Below are 10,535 nucleotides of genomic sequence, written 5' to 3' on the forward strand. Positions count from 1 at the left end.
CCGATGGAATAATCTTACCCTTAGACAATTGATATGCTTAAAATGTTTTATAGTAGAATATAATTCAGTATAGGGGATAGAGTGTAAAATATGTAACACTGAATTATGCTAGATATTAGTTTTTTGATATTCTGGTCGATTTGATTATAATGATGAAATTTAAACTGTCAGTCATTTGATTTTATGAAAATTTTGTCAATTCAAGTTATCTTTAAAACTTTCTTTGGCCGATTAGAAACGTTCCGGCATGTGACATACCTTTCTTCAAAAAAATTATATATGTAATCATCTGGAAGAAAAATTTGGCTTATGCATGTCGTTTTTATTTTTTATATTGATTTCTTTATTTGTTCCCAGTTTTAGCACAATGATGATTTTTATGATGAAACTCTATGATCACACAGTCTTAAACATTTTATTTTATAAGGCAGACTGTATGTGATGCTCATAGTTTCAACCAATAACTGTATCTTTGAAAAGTTTTTGCATTTTGTACTCTGAATTGTATCTACAGATAGAGTTGGGATCCCATATCATAGAAGTACTTGAGGTTTACCTATTACTTTATTATGATTTGTTTTTTTATTAAGTTTCCTCAAGTTAATGCATTCTTTGATAAGATTTACCTTGAACGATTTTACTTTATTCCGGATTGTTGGGATAAGAGTGAGGTATGTGCACGTAAACTGGTTTAAGCCCCCAGTAAATAACGTTTTACTGACCGTTCCAAGGCGGTACCTAACAATCCTTGAAAAACATACATAGTTTTTTTTCAATACATATCAATGATTTCATAATCATTTGACACAAATCCTCTCCCCATCGACCTTAAGGGTTAGTGATTGTGCTTCTGTTCACAGCCAACTCGTATCTTAGATATTATCATGGTACAGTAGAAGTACACCTGGAGTGGAATATTTTATTTGCAATAAACTCTTTATATCCAAACCTGTACTTTGTCGGGGAGAACAAGTCTAATGATAGCTCTGTTATTATAGCCATGATTGTCCTGAAAATTATCCCACTCTGTACCAGAAAATCCAGTGTACAAAAGTTTGTTTTCAATATTGTTTCCAAGTGAGTAAATTGATATTAAATTTTGTTTCACGCTTTATTTCCAATAAAACCTTTTTCTTAGATTTCGGAATTAAGAACGAAATATTTGGAATGATCTTTATTTATCAAGATAAATTGGTAAAATACTTTCATGAGAATCAACATCAGAGTTGTCGCTAGTTACGTTTTGTTGTTCTTTCAGCATTTTTGTCATACTTAGAAAATATTTTAATGTACGAACACAACACGTTTTAATTAGTATTCTAATGGCACATAGTTTAAGAACTTTATACCCTTAATTATCAAACTTTGAACACTTTTCTATTAATGAAACAATTAATAATTAAAGGGATGTTATTGTGTTCAACAAATATGATATGCTTACATTGATACATTCCCGTGGCATAACTTTAATACTGTATGTAACCAGTTAAACACTACAATTGAATATATATATATTCAGAATGATTTTTTTACCTAACCGCTTTCACAGAATGTGTAGTTAAACACTAAAAATAGTAAAAATCTTCAATTAATTATTCAAAACAAGGCAAGTTTCATTATCAAACTAGTATTGTTCCTGTTTTACTATATCAGTGCTATTCATTTGTCTAAAATGTGGCGTCCAGATATCAAGCTTATCTACACTTCCTTATGATTCATGAACGGTCGCTTCCCTATGTGATTGCCCTAATTCAAATAAAGGGTCATGATTCGCGAAGTATATGTCCCAGCACTACTGACAATGCTATCAACTGACCAACTATATTTGCCAATATACGGAACGGAACATGTCCGTGCTAGTGTATGCATTTAAATGTATGTGAAATAGTATTGATACCTTAGCAATCTACGGTCTGATATTATACTCTCACCAAGCAACGAATCAAGCATAACACCCAAATATCCGATTCTTTGAACGGTTACCTACACTGAGTTCATAACATTGGATGCACACTCCAATTACAATGAGTTAGTTTGTATGTGTGGTCTTAGTTCTTTAGTCGGAAATCTTACGCAAAGTCAAAACCGTCATCAATAAATATAGAAACCAGAAACTTGTTACAGACAATCGTCTATTGCTGCTGACGTGGTTACCTCACCCATCGCTTTCCTTTATGTTGCCTTTCTCAGCCCTAACATTTTCGTTAAATCCAATTATTTTTAATTTATAAGCCATCGCCGTTCTTTCGATTCTGGTCGCCGCTTCTTCGATTCTGGTCGCCGTTCTTTCGATTCTGGTTGCCGTTCCTTCGATTCTGGTCGCCGTTCCTTCGATTCTGATCGCCGTTCCTTCGATTCTGGTCGTCGTTCCTTCGATTCTGGTCGCCGTTCCTTCGATTATGGTCGCCATTGTGTTCAATCCCGTCGCCGTTTCTACCCCTCGTGTTTTGTTTTTACCGTTCTATTAATCGTAACAAGTGTTAAGACTATTTTGGTATTTTGCTTCAATTGATCGCCATACTACGTAAATCCTTTTCACTGTGTTATTGAGTAAGTTCCATTCTAAATTATGAATAAAAACTTTATAATATTTATAAAAAAACCTCAGATTGATGCATTACTTTCTTTGAGTTACTTTTAAACTTTTATTTTTCATTCATTTTTTTTGCATGGGGATTTTATATTTACATCAACTGATAAAAGAAAGAACAATCAGGAATTAATCAAATGTTGTTCTCTGGTGATTATCTCTGATAAGCATATGTCTGTAAAAAAGAAAGCTTATAGTATTATAAACAGGTAGTTTTATTGTATATTATAATCATAACTAAATCAAAATAAAATAACATAGCGCTTTGACTGAATTGTACAGATAATAAACATTAAAGTAGTGCAAGGATAGTTTGGTCGATTGTTGTTTTTTTCTCAAATGGTTCAATGGCGATTCCGGAGTTTGTTGAAATCTTAGAAGAACCATAACTTGCAAGTAAAGTAATCAAAGTTATATCAGCTAATATATTTCAGTTGATGAAATCATGAATGTAATGGAGGTTAAGATACATCCCATATTCGGATAATAATAATATACGTGAGTGATAAAAATGGTTTGAAAGATTAATTAGAGCACTTTTTGCTTTTGCTTAAAATTGCCAAATTAAGATTGAACTGAATTAAAAATCAAGAGAAATAAACTGATAAACTATATTAAACGGAATTATATAAAATTTTATATACATGCAGAGATATATGTCTGAACAAACTGAATAAAATATAAAATATACCAGCGCTCTATATTGCATGTATTACATTATACAACAATATTTGTAAATTTTCACAGACTTTTTTTATCTCATTGTTCACAATATTCATGAGAAAAGCTACAGAAACAAGCTCAGTAGCTCACAAGCCGCTTTTAAATAATTTGCAGTTGTAATTAATATATAAATACATGTAATGACAGTGGAGGGTTTCAGAGTTTTAGGTTTTAAAAAATCGAAAAAAAAAATGATTAAGATGATTTTTTTCTAAGAAGATTTAAGAACACGGCTCCAGGAATATGATCATACCTCTTTTTTAATTTTCGGAACACAGACGAACTAAAATGGTCCATTCATAGTAAAAATATAAATTAAGCATCATTCCCTTTATAGACAGTTTAGTCACTCATTCTCCGATTTAGTATTGTTGAAATTGGCATTTGAGAATGCATAATATTCCATTTAGAAAAAGCACAAAATCAATCTATCTTATGCAAATATACTATTTAAATATTGCTGATCACCGTGCCTCTATTTTATGTTTAAAAATATATAAAAAAGTTCAAGTAACTATAATGGTAAGTTAAATGTTTCCATCACTATTAAGACTGTCATTGCTAGACAAAGTTATCATTTGATAAATAGCAAAATTTCTGTAGCTTTTTGCATATATAATGATTGCGTCAGCTACATGCTGTCTAAATGATGTCAAAATAAAGTATAAAAGTACATGTATAACGTATATTTATTAATCATCAAATCGTTTGTAACTTTCTGTTTGATTTCTTTGTGGAGTTTACGTGGTCTCAGCAGCTGTATTTCAATGTTATCTGAAAAGTAATCTAAAAATCATTAAAATAGAGTTCCAATCAATGTCAAGTATACCACTTTTAACATAATAATATGCCTAAAATGATATGTTAACAGTCAGAATGGTATTATATTTGACACATTGTACAAATATTGGATACTCTGGTTTGTCAGGACAAGCTACACCACGACGGGCAATCATTGGAGCCATAACATTTTGTTATGTGTTGAAATGCTCCAACGCGTCTTCCGTCTTAGTGCCAATGAGTGGAAAATGGATGTAAACAGTGAGTATGGTTTCTTATATTTCATTTTTGAGGTTTATAAGAGTAAATTAAAACAAAAAAGGTGAATGTAGTTCCACATAGGATTGACTATGAGTTGTTCTAAATGTTCTAAAAGTTCTGAATAAAATTTAAAATATGATCTTCTAGAACTTCCATAACTTGCTAGAAGGTTAGTGTTGACAACGTTAAAATCTGGATTTTTGTGAGAATTGTTATCGTACCTTAGGTTTAAGCAATTTCTTTATATGTGTGTGGCTATTTTTTTGAAAAAAGTTGCCACGTTATAAATTTAAGGTGCATTTGTTATACTTGGTGCACTATGCTCGATTTTCTGAATGCTGTGGTGCCAATGAAAGGTTGTGGTGCTCATGAAATGTAATATAGTAGGAAACGAATTGTGAAAAAACTGTAGCATTTTCATAACATGAAAATTAACAATTAACTGAATTAATATCCTTTTCGATCTTTTTAAAGTATGACGAATTAACCACACTGCTTCGCGAACTTTAAGGTTCATTTGGTGTCAAAAATGTTATGGCTCACATGATTGCCGTGTACATGTAACATGCATGATTAAAGTCCCAAAAAGTACTATTTATTACAAATATTGTTCTAAAATCGAAAAAGGACGGTAACTCAACAATTTTCAGATAAATTTTAATTATGGAAGAGCTTATAAAATACTACATTTTCTAATCTAGCTTTTTTGTTTCAGTTCGGACATCTTATTCAATTTTCAAATTAGATTGAGGAACTGCCTTCTCGGACGGATATCTGTATATATAATAGTAGTAGAGTATATATACATATATCCGATTTTAACATCTTTTTAACACCTTCAATATTTCAATATGAAATAGCAAAACTAGTTCAACTTACCTATTTCTCTCACGCTTCTAACTTTGGAGGACGCACACCATCTGTCGGAACTGGCGTCTCATCCTTTCCCTCTTATTCACATCGGTCTTGATGTCCGACAGTTTATTTTTGCATTCATCCGGATTGTTTAAGAATGCCCTCTTAGAGTAAAGTATGTTTTATCTCATTTTTACCTTATAATTTAAGTCTAATTTGACAATATTCAATGGGGAGTAGGTGCCACGTGCTATTTCGTCGCCCAAATCCCCAATCCCTATTCTGATTCTGCAAGTGATCTAGTAATGATTATATGTAGGAAAGTATTTGGTTTGCTAAAATCGTGCAAAGATTATGCAAGTTATGCAAGTTAATAAAATATCGTGAATATTACAAGGATATTTTGTAAAAACAATTCGGGAATATTGTGAATAAGACCATTTAAACAACTCCATGCTCGAAATTCAACTTTAACACGGACTTAGATCAATGTTGCGATCTGTCATAGTCAAAGTTTATAAATAGCCATGTACAAAAAAATAATTACCGCTTCTAAATCCATTTCCTTGCTTGGTCTGTATATGTACGTCCAGGATAAGTTGCTGTCAATATTATGAGTTACAGCAAAATATTCATTCTTTAACGCGTCCTGCTCTGCCTTAGACCAATTCTCTACCACGTTAATTCCATCGACTACACCATTTTATTTGTTTCTACAGACGACGTTTGTGGACAAATTACACTTATTCGGAAGTGACTTCTCAGTTCTATATGCTTTTTTTTTCGTGTGTTTTAACACAATACCGTGAATCAAAGCATGGTTATACCATCTTATACCATTTGCTACTTTCCATCTTAATCGATTTTGAAAATGAATGGTTTGTGATTAATAAAACTTTCTGAAAATGCAGGATCGAATTGACCTACTTTAGCTTGTTTATTTTTTTTCCTCGCATGGTATGTACTCCTACACCGGATGTTGTCACTTTATCGAATAGATAGTGGTTACGTTTGGCCAATTTTATAATATTTACGACACATGGTGTTATAGTCTTAATAAGCGCATATGTCGTGTGCAATTTGGGCCTTTAAGAATAAAATAAATGGTAAATTTGTTTAGAAATCTCTTACTCTCAAGGGTCAAGTCGGGGTTTTCCAAACAGCCAAAATATATGTTGTTTTACCATTTGTGCCTTCCAACAATAGAATTGTGACATTTAATACGCTTTCAATTGTTAAAAAACTGAATTTTGTAGAGTTTGAAATGTTCGGTAAGAGCTTTGGAAAGGCATTGGGGTTATGAACGAATAAAGTTCTTTCTTTCATGATTTAATGTGAAAAATCGTGTCTATTGATGACATTTTTTTATTTTATTTTGATCATTAAAGAAAGCTAAATGTGCACAATAAAGTTTGATGCAAATATGAATAAATATACATACATAAATTTAACTGGGGTAGTTGTGGCTACGTAGCTATAAATTAAATAAAAAAAGACAATATTAATATGTTAATCTAAATCATCTGCTTTTTTGTGTTTATCCTTAAAGTCAAATGAGTCCAACATGAAAATGCAATCTGATAAAAACATATGCATCAACCTTTAGTGTACGCCTTTGAGACAGCAATTTAAAGATTCACTTAAAGTAGTTTATTTATGTCTTTGGTGTTGTTGCAGGTACACAAAGATGTTAAAACGCCAACAGCTATAAATTGACAAAAATAATCAAGGCTATTCTAGGCAAATTTTATTCAATTTGAAGTTAGTATCTTTTCAGTACTCTAACAATCGGATCCGATTCAGAGAGAGGACTAGATCTAGCGAGGTCAGTGCGGCGTTCCAGCGTCATACAGTAGACTTTCGCATATCCTTCCGTTCTGACGTGCCTATACGTTACAGATACTACCTATATGGCAAAGACGAACGAACGACACAGACTCAATCTATTTATCATACAATGTGAAATTTGCTACCAATAACAAACCATATTCCTAGTTGTGTCTTTTTGTTATGATTTGATGTCTGGAACAATTTTGATTAGTGAATTATTGTTTTACTCACGGTAACGTGAGTAAATGAAGTTTTATAAACACAAAAAAATAGAAAAGGGTTGTCTGAAAGGGCAATTTACACCATTTCAGAAGTCATTTCTAAGTCTTACATGCCCTTTGTTCTTTAATTTAACACATGATAGTGAATCAAAGAATTGTTATACCATCTCAGACCACAGGCTATTTTCCATCCAAGGTTTTCAAGCGGAATGGTTTGTTATTAAAAAGTTATTTCTGAACATGATGAACATTTACTTGATATACTTTCTATGTCCCATTTTTACCGTATTGTTTGTACTCGTACGGCGGATTTGGTCACTTTATTGAATGCAAATTGTTTTTTTCAAACTGTTTTATTTTTCTTATAAAAAACGTAACATTTTTCTAAAGTTGTTTAATGTACACAGGTGAAACATTCTTCCAATACATGATGTTGGTAGTCGCAAAACAATGATCCGTTTTATTTCAGGTGCATTTGGTGAATTTACCATAGAATATATAGGAAAGTTATTTAAAAGTCTCAAACATTCTTTACACTTAGTCTGGTTCTACATCCAAACGGAAGGTACCGAATCGTTTACGCCTATGCAAATATTTTACACTTACGCAATCCTTAATCCTTAACTAAATGCTAATCAGTTAAGAACCAGAGACAAAATGCTTTACAAATTCATGAATGATTGTAATATGTGCGCTGTTAACATGCTTAACACTTGGTTAGGTTCTATAGAAACTTTTGTATCATATGACGGCTGTGCTACGTCAACTCTTGACTATATTTGTATGCCATTAGAAATAGTTGATTGTGTTGTGCATTGTGAAGTTGCGGATGATAGTTGTTTGAAAATGTGAAGACACAAACCTATATTATGTTCTTAATGTTTTGAAAATGTTGATTTGCACTTCGATGAAACTGATGATGAATTTTGTAATCGTATTAATTGGAAAAAGGTAAATTTAGACCACAGGCAGTTATATGAAATGCGTTAATGAATGATTTGGGGTTATTAGATAAAACATTGCTAGATTCAAATGGCGTAGATATGATTTATGATTTATTATGTAAAGTAATTAGTGCAAATGCAAGGAAAACATTGCCTTTTAAGAAGTTTCGGTCATTCCTAAAACCATATTGAGATGGGGAACTGTCCATTCTACATAAAGTTATGCAGCGGTCACGTGATGCATGGTGTAGGGCTGGGCGGCGCCGTGACACAACAGACCTTATATATGTGAAATATAGAACTGAGAAAGCGTTGTTTCGAAAGAGACTCAGATTTTATGTGGAACAATATTTACTTCGTTTAAACAGTAAACTAGAACTTTCAGCTGAAACGGACTCGGTTTACTTTTGGAGAACTGTTAATGCTAGAAAGAAACAATCGAAGCTGAAGAAAGGGGATGGACTGAAATTCAATGGCGTTGTCTATAAAAATCGGGAAGGCATTGTCGAATAGTGGGGATACTACTTGAAATCTCTTGATATGCCTTCCGAACAATATGATTTCGATAGTGAATGGAAACAAACTGTTGAAAGGAGTGTTGATCGGGCTTTAAAAAGACTCGTATTTGACCCGGAAGTCACGGTTTCACCGGAAGTGGTTGCCGATTGTATTAGAACTCTACCGAAGTGGGAGGCCTGCGGGCCCGATGAAATAAGTCATGAACACTTGTTATACGCTCAAGACACAATAGCTAAACCCCTTTCGGTATTGTAAACCGCTATGTTGAGACTTGGTTACATTCCTGATTAAATGAAAAAGGGGCACATAATTACATTGCACAAAGGTGGAAATAAACGGACAGATGACCCAAATAACTACAGGGCAATAACTCTGCCATCCAGTATACTAAAGATATATGAATGCGTCTTACTGGAGCGGTGTAAAGAAACAATTATTGAAAAACAGAATAGACTTCAAGGCGGTTTTCAAAAGCAGCTAGGATGTATTATGTCTAGTTTCTCATTAAGAGAGTGTTTACATTTTGCCAAAGAGTTCTCATCCCCCGTTTATCTTTGTTTCCTTGACGCCTGGTAGGCCTTCGACAGGGTGAGGCACGACGGCCTCTTTTTTAAACTGCTGATGTTGAACCATTATGAAAACATTTCAGAACCGACCGTTGACGGACGCACGATACTAGCACTACGAAACGTGTACACGGGCGTTACGAGTCGTGTGAGGTACCATGGGTTATACTCAGTGGAATTTCCGGTACTACAGGGGACCCGTCAGGGAGGTAAGAGTTTGCCTCTACTGTATCTGGCCTATATTGAGGGCTTGGTTGATGAATTGGCACGCAGTAGAATTGGGTTGTGCATTTATGACATCATTACGAGCGCACTTACAGTAGCCGATGACATGGTACTTGTCATCTATTCGAAAAATGGCATTGACAATATGCTACAATTATTCTAGAAAGTGGAGATACCTGTGTAACAAAAAAAATGTGCAGTTTATGTATTCAATAAACAATGCTTTCCAACAAATAGTATACAGCCTTCATTCTTACTAGGACAAGATCCAATACCAAGGTGTGTCAATTATACGCATTTAGGCATAGAGTGTAATGAATTACTCTCGGTACAAGAATGTATTAAGAACGCGTGCATCAAGTTACGTGGGGTGTATATGAACATTTGCAGTAGTGGCTTCGACCCGGACATCATCAGCGCAAAGACATTCAGAGTAATATACATCTCAGTTGTTTAACCAAAAGCTCTTTATGGCTGCGAGCTCTGGGAAAGCTATTCTAAACAGGATATCAAGAGACTCGAAACTTTTGTGTCAGCTATGCAGACTACCCTGTCGATACTTATCAAAAAACATTTTAAATAACAGGCTTATTTGATTTATGCACTATGATAAACAAACCGTGGGTTTCATTCTGGATATATTTCGATTACTACAGAAATATGGCCTAGTTGAATATTTAACGAAGTACATTGATACTGGAAAGTTTGCATCAAAATAAGCATGGGCAATACTATTGAATCGAAACGTAAAACGCATGAGCTACGATGAAAGAACTATCCAAATACCAAGCTGTTATAAATGTTATATCCTTTAATAGCTGTTCGCCACCTTGGAACATTGCAAAAACAAAACCAAGGCTTTGTTCTGTTTGTAAATTAATCTTGAATGAACCAGGACTGTTTATTTCACGCCAATATAGTCAGATAATGTTATGTAAATCCTGTCAATTGTTGACTGATAATATGTGTGTTCATCTTCTTCTTTTTTGTCACGAGGAAGAAAATTATCGTTAATTTCTTT

The sequence above is a fragment of the Mya arenaria genome, chromosome 14 (genome assembly GCF_026914265.1).
Source record: "Mya arenaria isolate MELC-2E11 chromosome 14, ASM2691426v1".
Lineage (NCBI taxonomy): Eukaryota > Metazoa > Mollusca > Bivalvia > Myida > Myidae > Mya > Mya arenaria.